A 9,360-nucleotide genomic window follows, 5' to 3' on the forward strand; every position below is an offset into this window, starting at 1 on the left:
ATAATGCACAGGGCCATAGGTGTCCCTCGAGACAATCCCAACCCTCATGCTGATAGACCCTCAATGCCGGTGGGACAATCTCGCCAATAATTGCTTTTTCCTGTTTTATTTCTGTTCTCAGGGTCCGAGACAAGGGATGGGACTTTGTTACTCACAAACACAGTGTGACGTATCACACTATTATATTTTGTACTTATTCTTATAAGTCCCATTCTTTTTATTTTTTATAAACTGAAGCTGCCAGTTCCCATCTGGAGACAACAGAACGGCACAGCTCGTGTTAACACGTTACACCTTTCACCCACTTCAGACGGCTGAAACGAATCTCCTAGTTGTTTAACTGTGGTTATTACAATCCTCTAATTTCATTTCACTCCCCGAGAAACGCAATCCGCACTCTGATATGATGACCAATGGCATATTTATTTTCCAAACGGTGTGAGAGAAACACAGAGCGTCTCAGAGAAACCCGAAACCACTCGGCACAGACGTTGCACTCGCGAGTCAAAGGAGAGTTCAGTGTCCTGTCCAAACAACTTCAGTTCAAAAATTTAAGAAACAACTCAAATGAGTATGTGTTGACATATTTTAATGACCGCATTTCATCAGAAGACAAGTTCAGCTGCAAGTGTAAATTAAAATAATATTTTTAAAATAGCAACAAACCAAAATAAAGATGGACATGTTCAATTATTCGCAGCAGAAAGTTATATTTTTATAATAATGTCACGAGATGGCTCTGTCCCAAACATGTTTTTTTTTAAAGGGAGAAATATGTACTTTTTTTGTCATAAAATTGTACAGTCAGCATTATTGGTCAGAATGAAAAAAGTGTCTTGTTATCTGGAGAGGAAAAAACTTGCCTGGTCCCTGTGCATGTTTCCACAGACAAAGACACTCGACTTTATCAGCTCTTCGTCTAGACTTTATATCGCCATCGTAAAGGCATATTACTAATATGAAAACAAAGTATGCCAAAGGGCACAAACTAAGGTCCCATTTTTTTCTTCTTTATTTTTAATATTATATTAAGTTGTGTTCAAAATATTAGGGTTGCTGTCACAGACATGTGGGTAAGTATTTTCTCAGCATTTCGTCTCTGAATCTTTATGTATTTTCTCTGCAAATAAATCATTGGTTTTCGCACATTTTTATCATTGAAAACTGAACTATGTTTCTTCAACGTTGCCAAAAAATCTCAAATGAAATTCTGGGTTATCAAGGGAAAACAAAAACAGAATTATAAGGGCCTAAACAAACTATTTATTACTTAAGATTCGGAAGTCCTGACAGACTGATGAATGAAATATGAAAATATTTCATCAAATGAAACAATGTTCAACAAAGATTTGTCTGAATCCTGATCAACAACTGACCCCATTTAATTGTTTTAGATTGGCATTTCTCTTTTTTTGGAGTCGCCTCTATTCAAAACATGAGGCTAGAACAAGATATGCTTTATGACACCAACATTATTCATGATTATTACTTGAAAAAGAACCACGCTCTTTGTGCATTTTCCAGCCGCTGAACTCTCAGTGTGATGTTTGCCGTGTTCCTGACAGATGAGTTGCACTTTAAAGTTGGAGGAAAAAGCCGACAATGGCCCTTACTTCAGCTGCACTGACCAGGCTCTATAGCGTCTGGCACGACACAGAATAAAAAGAAAAAAGGGAGAAAATGAGCGCGGATCTCATTATTAACAAACCACTTGCTTTGCCCTTGAAGGGTTTGGGGTTCAGAGATGGCGTGTTCAACCAAAACAGCTGGGATTTAGGAACACAGAAGAGCAAAAATAGAGGGGAAGGAAGGAATATTACCTTGAGAAACCGGCCAGATCAGCGTGCCGTAAAGTGATTAAATAATATGCTTATGTAAACATATATTTATCTTGTGTAATATAGTTGTATCAAGCTAGTATTTATAGAGTCATTTAGAATAAAATGCATTAGCAATATACACTTATTAAGGAAGGCAGTCTAGGATCTAGAATCAGAGGTGAGGTGTGAAACGTTACCACACAGACAGTTTGTTTTCCTTCTCGAGGAACATAAATAATGCACACCTCCAGCCTGTCAGTAACATTTCACCGTCCCTCATGCATTAAAAATGAAACAGGTGGAATAAAGGATTATGTTATGAACAATGATGCTAATACTGACTGCTAGCAGACAGACCTCACTACTGTACGCATGTGTTATTTCAATGACAGCTACCTCCTGTAACCACCGCCGCCAGGAGACACTTCTGCATAGTATTTCTGAAGTAGATTTATCAGGGTGAATAGATGTCATTAGTTGTGTGGGGGGAAAAAAAATCAATGTGTTTCCACCCAATTAAGTTTAAAGCAGAATAATTCGGTTTTCACCCAATATTTTGCAGTCAGGAGAAGAATTTTTCATGTTTATTTTATGTGACTTATGAAAACATTTAACAGAGTACTGTGTAGTAGCGTCCTGTCATTTTATTTCTAAACTATCTAAACTCCTTTATCAATTAGAACTAAAATAAAAACAAGTTTTCATCTTTTATTACCCAATGAACAATCCAATATTTACTTTATTGATTGGACCTATAACAACCGAACCTAGCTTCTGATGTAAAACAGGCTATTTTCAATGAAGTGCAGACTCGTAAATAAAAACCTACCGGAATGAAACCGGAGCGGAGCAAATGAGCTCGGGACCTTTTAGTGCATTTAATCCACGCTTTCATTGCAGTTTTTATGGTCAACTTTAAACACTTCCTCCTTTGCAACTATTAGTATTGTCCTTTGAAAGTGGCATTGGTGCGCCACTTTTGTCTGCAGTTTAATTTAGCTTGTCTTGAAAAATGATTTTGCTCTCTATTACCTAAATAAGGTGAAATCTGGGGCAGGCAAGACTCTGTACTGCTTGTCGGAGTCAGCCGAGTGTGAAATTGCAACACCAGACAGCCGGGATAATAGCTCAGAAGGGGGCTAATGTCCCTGCTACATTCACAGAACATTTTTATAATGACTGGATTAAAAGGGAAATTGTATAGATTTATGTTATAGACTATTTCCCCCCGCTTAATTCCCTGTCTTGATCACTGTTTTATCTTTCTGTAGGTGCATCACTCCTGCTGGATAAGCACTTTAATCGGGACAAGATGCAAAACGCAGATTGGAAAATGATAATCTACGAGTCTTCTCTCGCCGCCTGCTTTTTTTAAAGGGGCTACGATAAAATAATTATCCTTGCAGAGCTCCATTATCTTCCCAAACACCCACATATCCACATTTTATGAGCACGCAAACTCTTCCAAATCTCTTCCCCTAAATTTCCTGGTGACACATGTTCAGACGCATGTACGAGTGCTTAAATGACATTGGGGATTATGGAGACATAGTTGCTTCCCCTCTGTAATGTCCCCACTAGGCTTTACTTTACCCAAATTTAGTTGGTAATACGTCTGCTTTTAGATCATTCCAAATAGCCCCCCAAATCCCTGAGACACACCATTTAACACTCCCTCTAGCGCTAAACCTAATCTTTCCTGTGACTGGGGTCACCGTTCTGGTGGTCTAAGCTGTCCAGCGCCCGGACCAAGTCTTAACTCCGCCTGGCCACAACTCGAAATACATGTTAAAAGTGTGGCGCCACTGTAAATAAAGGGTGCAGACTGAGGGTACTATGGACGGGGCAAGTCAGAAAGAGAGTAAAAGTTCGCTGGGAGCAACAAAAAGTCATGAAAAGTTGACCACCGCTTTTCGGGAGCGTGTTGTCCCGTCAAAATGTTGACTATAATCCTGGCTTGTTATCAGTCTAAGAACACGGTCGCAGGGTGAAATCTGTCTGTATATTTTTTTATGCTCTCAACTAAACCCTCTTCATTAGGAAGATATAGTGTTTTTAGACTGTTTTGATGTGGTTGGGCAGCAGACGGACCACTGGCTAAGCATTGGAAAGAGCAGACAGACAGACAGTCCAAGCCGGTTTAGCCTTGTTTAAAATTATTAATCCACTTCTAATTCCAGCTGGCCCCCTGACAGCATAGGACCCTATCAAAAAAATCAGCGCCTCCATTGTGAAGCCTGGCAGAAGGGGACTGGGCGTATTTTTTCTGCTCCAATCAGTTTCTAGAGGTTGGCCGATTAAAAAAAAAGAACCCCGCGCCCCCCCTTACCCGCACAGCGGGTGTATAACGGAATCATTAATTCCCCATTAATTTCTGAAAAAAATACGAAACGTCGACTTGATGTACTGCCTGAGACAGTAGGAAGACAAGGAGCGGCACATGGGAGCGACAAGTGCTTTCAGTCGCGCAGAAACGTTATTGATGGCTGACATTCCGAAACAACAAAGGAAATAACAGTCTGAAATTTAATATTTAAAAAAATTAAAAATAAAAAAAAAGACAGCACGGGGAATCCACACGAGACCAGCTTTTCTTTTAAACCGGCGTCGCCTGTGTGGAGTACAATTGGAGGAGTCTGTCGAGAGGCACAGCTTGAGACAATGTGAAAACTACAAATACAAATATGAATTTTCAGACATTCAGAACCTGCCCAGAACTTCACAACTTTATTTACTGCACTCTATTTTAATGAAAAGTTACCTTTGTCTTGCGCGGGTTGATTTGACAAAGACACAAAAGGGTCAGCGAGTAGCATCGAATACATCTGAATGATCATCACATTCAGCTTCAAACATTTTAAGGAAAAGTTTGGGCCCAAAGTAAAGTTCTGACCCCATTGGAAAGTGCGTTTAAATGCTTGTGAATTTCAAGAAATGTGGCAGAGTTGTTTGATAAAAGACGACTTAGTGAGATGCTAACAGCAAAAGGTGATCGCATCCCGTCATCACATATTAACTTTGTAGTTAATATTACACAACTGTGTCTTAAATATGACTCGTTGTCTTTGACAGTCAGTGAAAAAGTTCGCATGAGCCAATTCACTTTGTGGATCATCATTTGATAAAAGAAGAGAAATGGATTGTCACCGCATTTTTACAGACTCCGCGAGCCTTTCAAGCAACGCTGTCTTGTTTTATTACATCCAGCCTGCTCTCTGGCTGTCTTTGTTCTTCCGTCGCTTTATAATGTCTTGAGTTGCACTTCTCATGTGTGAGCTATTTTTATTGACGTTTTATGTTGAAGGGATTTTGTGAATCGATGAATGTATCTGAAAATGTACCATGTTCATTAAGAAACATGCTGTTTGAAAGTGTTTGGTGCTGTATTTTTTAAGTTGGAGACCCAAAGTGAGACTCACCTGAACCACATGTGATTTCTGCTTTTCTCATACTGTATGTCCACCAGCTCTTCTGATGTGTTCATAAGAGCCCACAGTTTCCCTGCCAAAAAATGCTTGCTTATATACTTCCAGTCACATTGTATTGGATCAAAAACCATAAGCAAAACGTTTGGTTTCTCACCTGCACTGGACCCATAGTATAATGGGAAGTACTTCCAATATAACTGCAGTATCCTTTGCCAGATTGCAGTTCACGTTTCTCATCAATTCCTCATCTTTTTTTTTAATTCAATATAATTTTTTTTTTACTATAAATACACATTTTTTGTGGACTTTGCGATAGAAATTAAAGTAAATATTAAATATTTGGCAAGAATGACTTTGGCACCGAATGAAGAGTACCTCACAATTACACCATGTGTTTCACGTTGTGTGTACTTTGACTTTCTTCTTTGAGATATGCACGTACTACCCATGTAGCATCTTATGTTTGTGATACTCAAGGGATTATTTTTCCCTCTGGTTGATCTGGATTTCAAGTGTACAAGAGCAAAGATCCAAGATAACGTAGAGTTAATTTATTACAACTACGAGCGTGAAATTACTTGAAGTAATAGCTTTGAAAATACTTCGGGTGATAATGTAGCCATGAAGCCAAAGGAACTTTGCAAGTCTGAATGCTGAGACCCAGCCTCAAGTGGCGGAGAAGAATATGAATAATTGATGCAAGAACGTCTGACTCAGCAAAATGCTTCCATTTACATAACAAACAATAGAAAAAATGATGTCGGCTGAACACATACGTTCTTCTGTAAAGGGACGATACTCGCAGCTCGGCACACGAGAGCCGACTAAAGTGTGTGTGGGGGGGTGATGTCAGATGTCCCACCGGACAAAGAGGCGGTTCTGCTCCGTCTCTCCCAATGTAAACACCACAGCACCGGCACACGGAGCAGGCAGGTCGCAGGGTGGGCATGAATTAGGAAGCATGGCTTGGCCCCCAAGCGTAGGCCCCTATCATCACGCCTCTTTATGAACACACACATGTTCACACAAACGCTCATGAGGCCATTATAGCTGTCTGAGCCCAGACTGACAGCCTTTCATATCTGTCTGTCTCCATGCCAAGTGCTCATCATCTATGCAGCAGACCATTCGGACATGAATGTCACACCCGCACACTTATATTTCAGGAAATCAAGTCCACTTAAGTATTATCAAGGGTAACTAAGCAAAAGCATGAGAGAAAAAGAATCGATGATTTAAATTTTGATCATAATTTCTGCCTTTCTTTCAAGTCTTTCAATGACTCACCCACTTTTCTCTCCCCGGTCTCAAAGGGCGACTTTTGAGTGCTGGGTGATTGACAGAACAAAAGAGGTTGTTGTGGAGATACTAATTATTTAATGAATTCTTTATTTATTTTAACATTTCCCTGGGTGGCGACTGTTACAGTAGATGGAAAATTACAGGCTGGGAGACAGTGATTGAAGCTGGAACAGTGGCAGAGGGGCAAGGGGTGGCCCGTGCCCTTAAAGCCATGGCAACACCCCCCCACCCCGCTTAACTCTCCTTTCTCCAGCACTTCAATTTTCTACATTCCATTTCAACAAAACTGTCGGATTAACCGCGTGCGCTGACTTCAATTCTTCGTCTTTTTTTTTCTCTTCTTTTTTAACGTTCCGCTCAAAGTTCCAATTTTCCCAGAAACAATCCTCAAAATGACAACAAATGGCAGACAATTTACCTCAGCGAGGGGCCACTCGTCCACCACAATGGATGTAAAACGCAAAAAACATATCTTTTGGTCACAAAAACAAGCTTTTGTCAAAATGATGTGTCCTCTCCCCCACCCCAAAACCGATAAGTAGGCCATGCGGAGACTGGGCCACTAAAGACCGGGTCATTATTGATTTGACAAGTGAGTGAATAATTCATCTCTCGTGGAAGGCATCAGCTGGGACAAGCATTTATCAGTTCGGCTTGGACTGGGATGGACAAATTTTGACTTTGACGTCTACCAGTCTGTCATGTAGTCTAGCGTTGACAGACTGAGGCGCTGTTCGTCCCGCGCTCCACCTCTGCAGACCTTCCCCGCTTCATGGGAACTGCTCTTATGGTCTGCCACCAATCATTCCAAATTTGCTTTTCAATCCCAGATTTCGTATGATTTCCTCGGCCAAATGCTGCTTAATTTACGATCATTTCCAGCTTCCCTGTAGCTCTTGGCCAGTGGGACACAAGGACAGCTTTATGCACGGGTGTAATTCACACACTCCTTGGCATTCGCCCCAGCAACTGCCTTCCACGAGGAAATACAGATTTACACTCTACCTCCGCAACAGAAAGTATTGGAGGGGATGCAAATGGGAGTCGTGTTCAATGTCATGCCCCGATGCGACCGTTGAACTGCGGGTATAAATCACACTTGCTAGTATTCGTGACTGGGATGGGAAACAACCTGACTGAGAGTTGGAAGTAAGAAAACTTTGCTTTGGAAAGGCTTCTTAAACTGTGACAAGGAGCTCCACCTCTCTTGAAACATCATCCGTTCATATTGGAGTTGTGTAGCGCTCCTGAATAGGTGCACTGCAACGTGACTAAGTAACACCTGTGCCGGGGTAACAGTGTAAAATAATCCCCTTTTAATTTGGGATTTATGAGACTGAATTCTTGCTCTGACATTTCTGTGTTTGCTGTTCCTAACTGTGCATGTTGTAGCTCTTCAAATCAAACAACAGTTTACTGGTCGACTTTCAACACAGTTACTCTTGAGAATGATTTTGTTTTTTCTTTTTAGTTTGCGAATGCCTCAGAACTCTGATTCGTGCGGTCGTGCTTTAAAGATGAGAGCTAGGAATTGTGCTGGTGTTTAATTGGCTTCGGAGCGACGGGCTTCCGGAGCATTTTGTACTCAGAGGGCGCAAAAGCACACACTCATTTAGGTGTGTTCACCTCTTAGTTAAAGAAACAATTCAACCTGACCATGTATTCAAATACTTCCGTTCAGCTTTCTGCATAGCTGTGGACACATTTACAGGTCGATTCTGAAGAAACATCCGCCACTGTTGGTTAATTTACCTTTGGAATATGGGCCAAATGATAACTATAATATATAAGCATGGGAAGTAAATGGCTCCATTTAGTCGAATGACCACAGAGGACTAAAAGTTATGCAATGATATTGTCCAACGCCAGTCCAGATTAGAATGTGACGCGACTGGGATTAGCTCTCAAGGTTCAAGGGCCACCGTGTCTCATTCAGAAGTCAGGTCAAGAACGCCAAAGACAAGGATACCGAAGGAGTCTGTCGTAGAGAGCTGAGCCAACAGGCCCCTGTCTTCACCTACGTTGATGAACTGGAGGGGATTCTTTGGATGGATGGATGGATGGATGGATTGAAAGATGCAGTATAGACGAATGAATGGATTGAAGGATAGAGGAATAGAGGGATGGATTGAAGGATGGTGGATCGACGGATGGATGCATTGTAGGATGGATGGATTGAAAGATGGAGGACAGACGAATGGATGGATTGAAGGATGGAGTATAGACGGATAGATGGATTGAAGATTGGATAGATTGAAGGATGGAGGATAGAAAGATGGATGGATTGAAGGATGGAGCATAGATGGATGGATTGAAGGATGGAGGATAGACAGATAGATGGATTGAAGATTGGATAGATTGAAGGATGGAGGATAGAAAGATGGATGGATTGAAGGATGGAGCATAGACGGATGGATTGAAGGATGGTTGGATTGAAGGATGGAGTATAGACCGATGGATAGACAGATGGATTCATTGAAGGATAGATGGAAAGGACCTGAAACATGAGAAATCAAAACACAGCAAAGGCAATACAGTCCTATTGTTTGAAGAAGCATTCTACGGATGTGGTGTGTTCAGAAGGCTTCTGAACGTCCAGAAAATGTTCCTGAGTTAACACCCCCTGCGCCTTCTCAGTTTGAAGTCTTGTTAATCATTTAATATCGACGTTAATGGTTCCTGTCAACAGTCAGATGGAGGTGAAATAGCACGTTGGCAGAAGTCAAGGAAACAGGCCGAAGACCTGGACGAGTCAGAACCTGGGATGAGGAAAAAGCCGCAGCGAAATATGAACAAGGTGATGCTTTTTA

Source organism: Synchiropus splendidus, chromosome 11 (assembly GCF_027744825.2).
Source record: "Synchiropus splendidus isolate RoL2022-P1 chromosome 11, RoL_Sspl_1.0, whole genome shotgun sequence".
In the NCBI taxonomy this organism is placed as follows: domain Eukaryota; kingdom Metazoa; phylum Chordata; class Actinopteri; order Syngnathiformes; family Callionymidae; genus Synchiropus; species Synchiropus splendidus.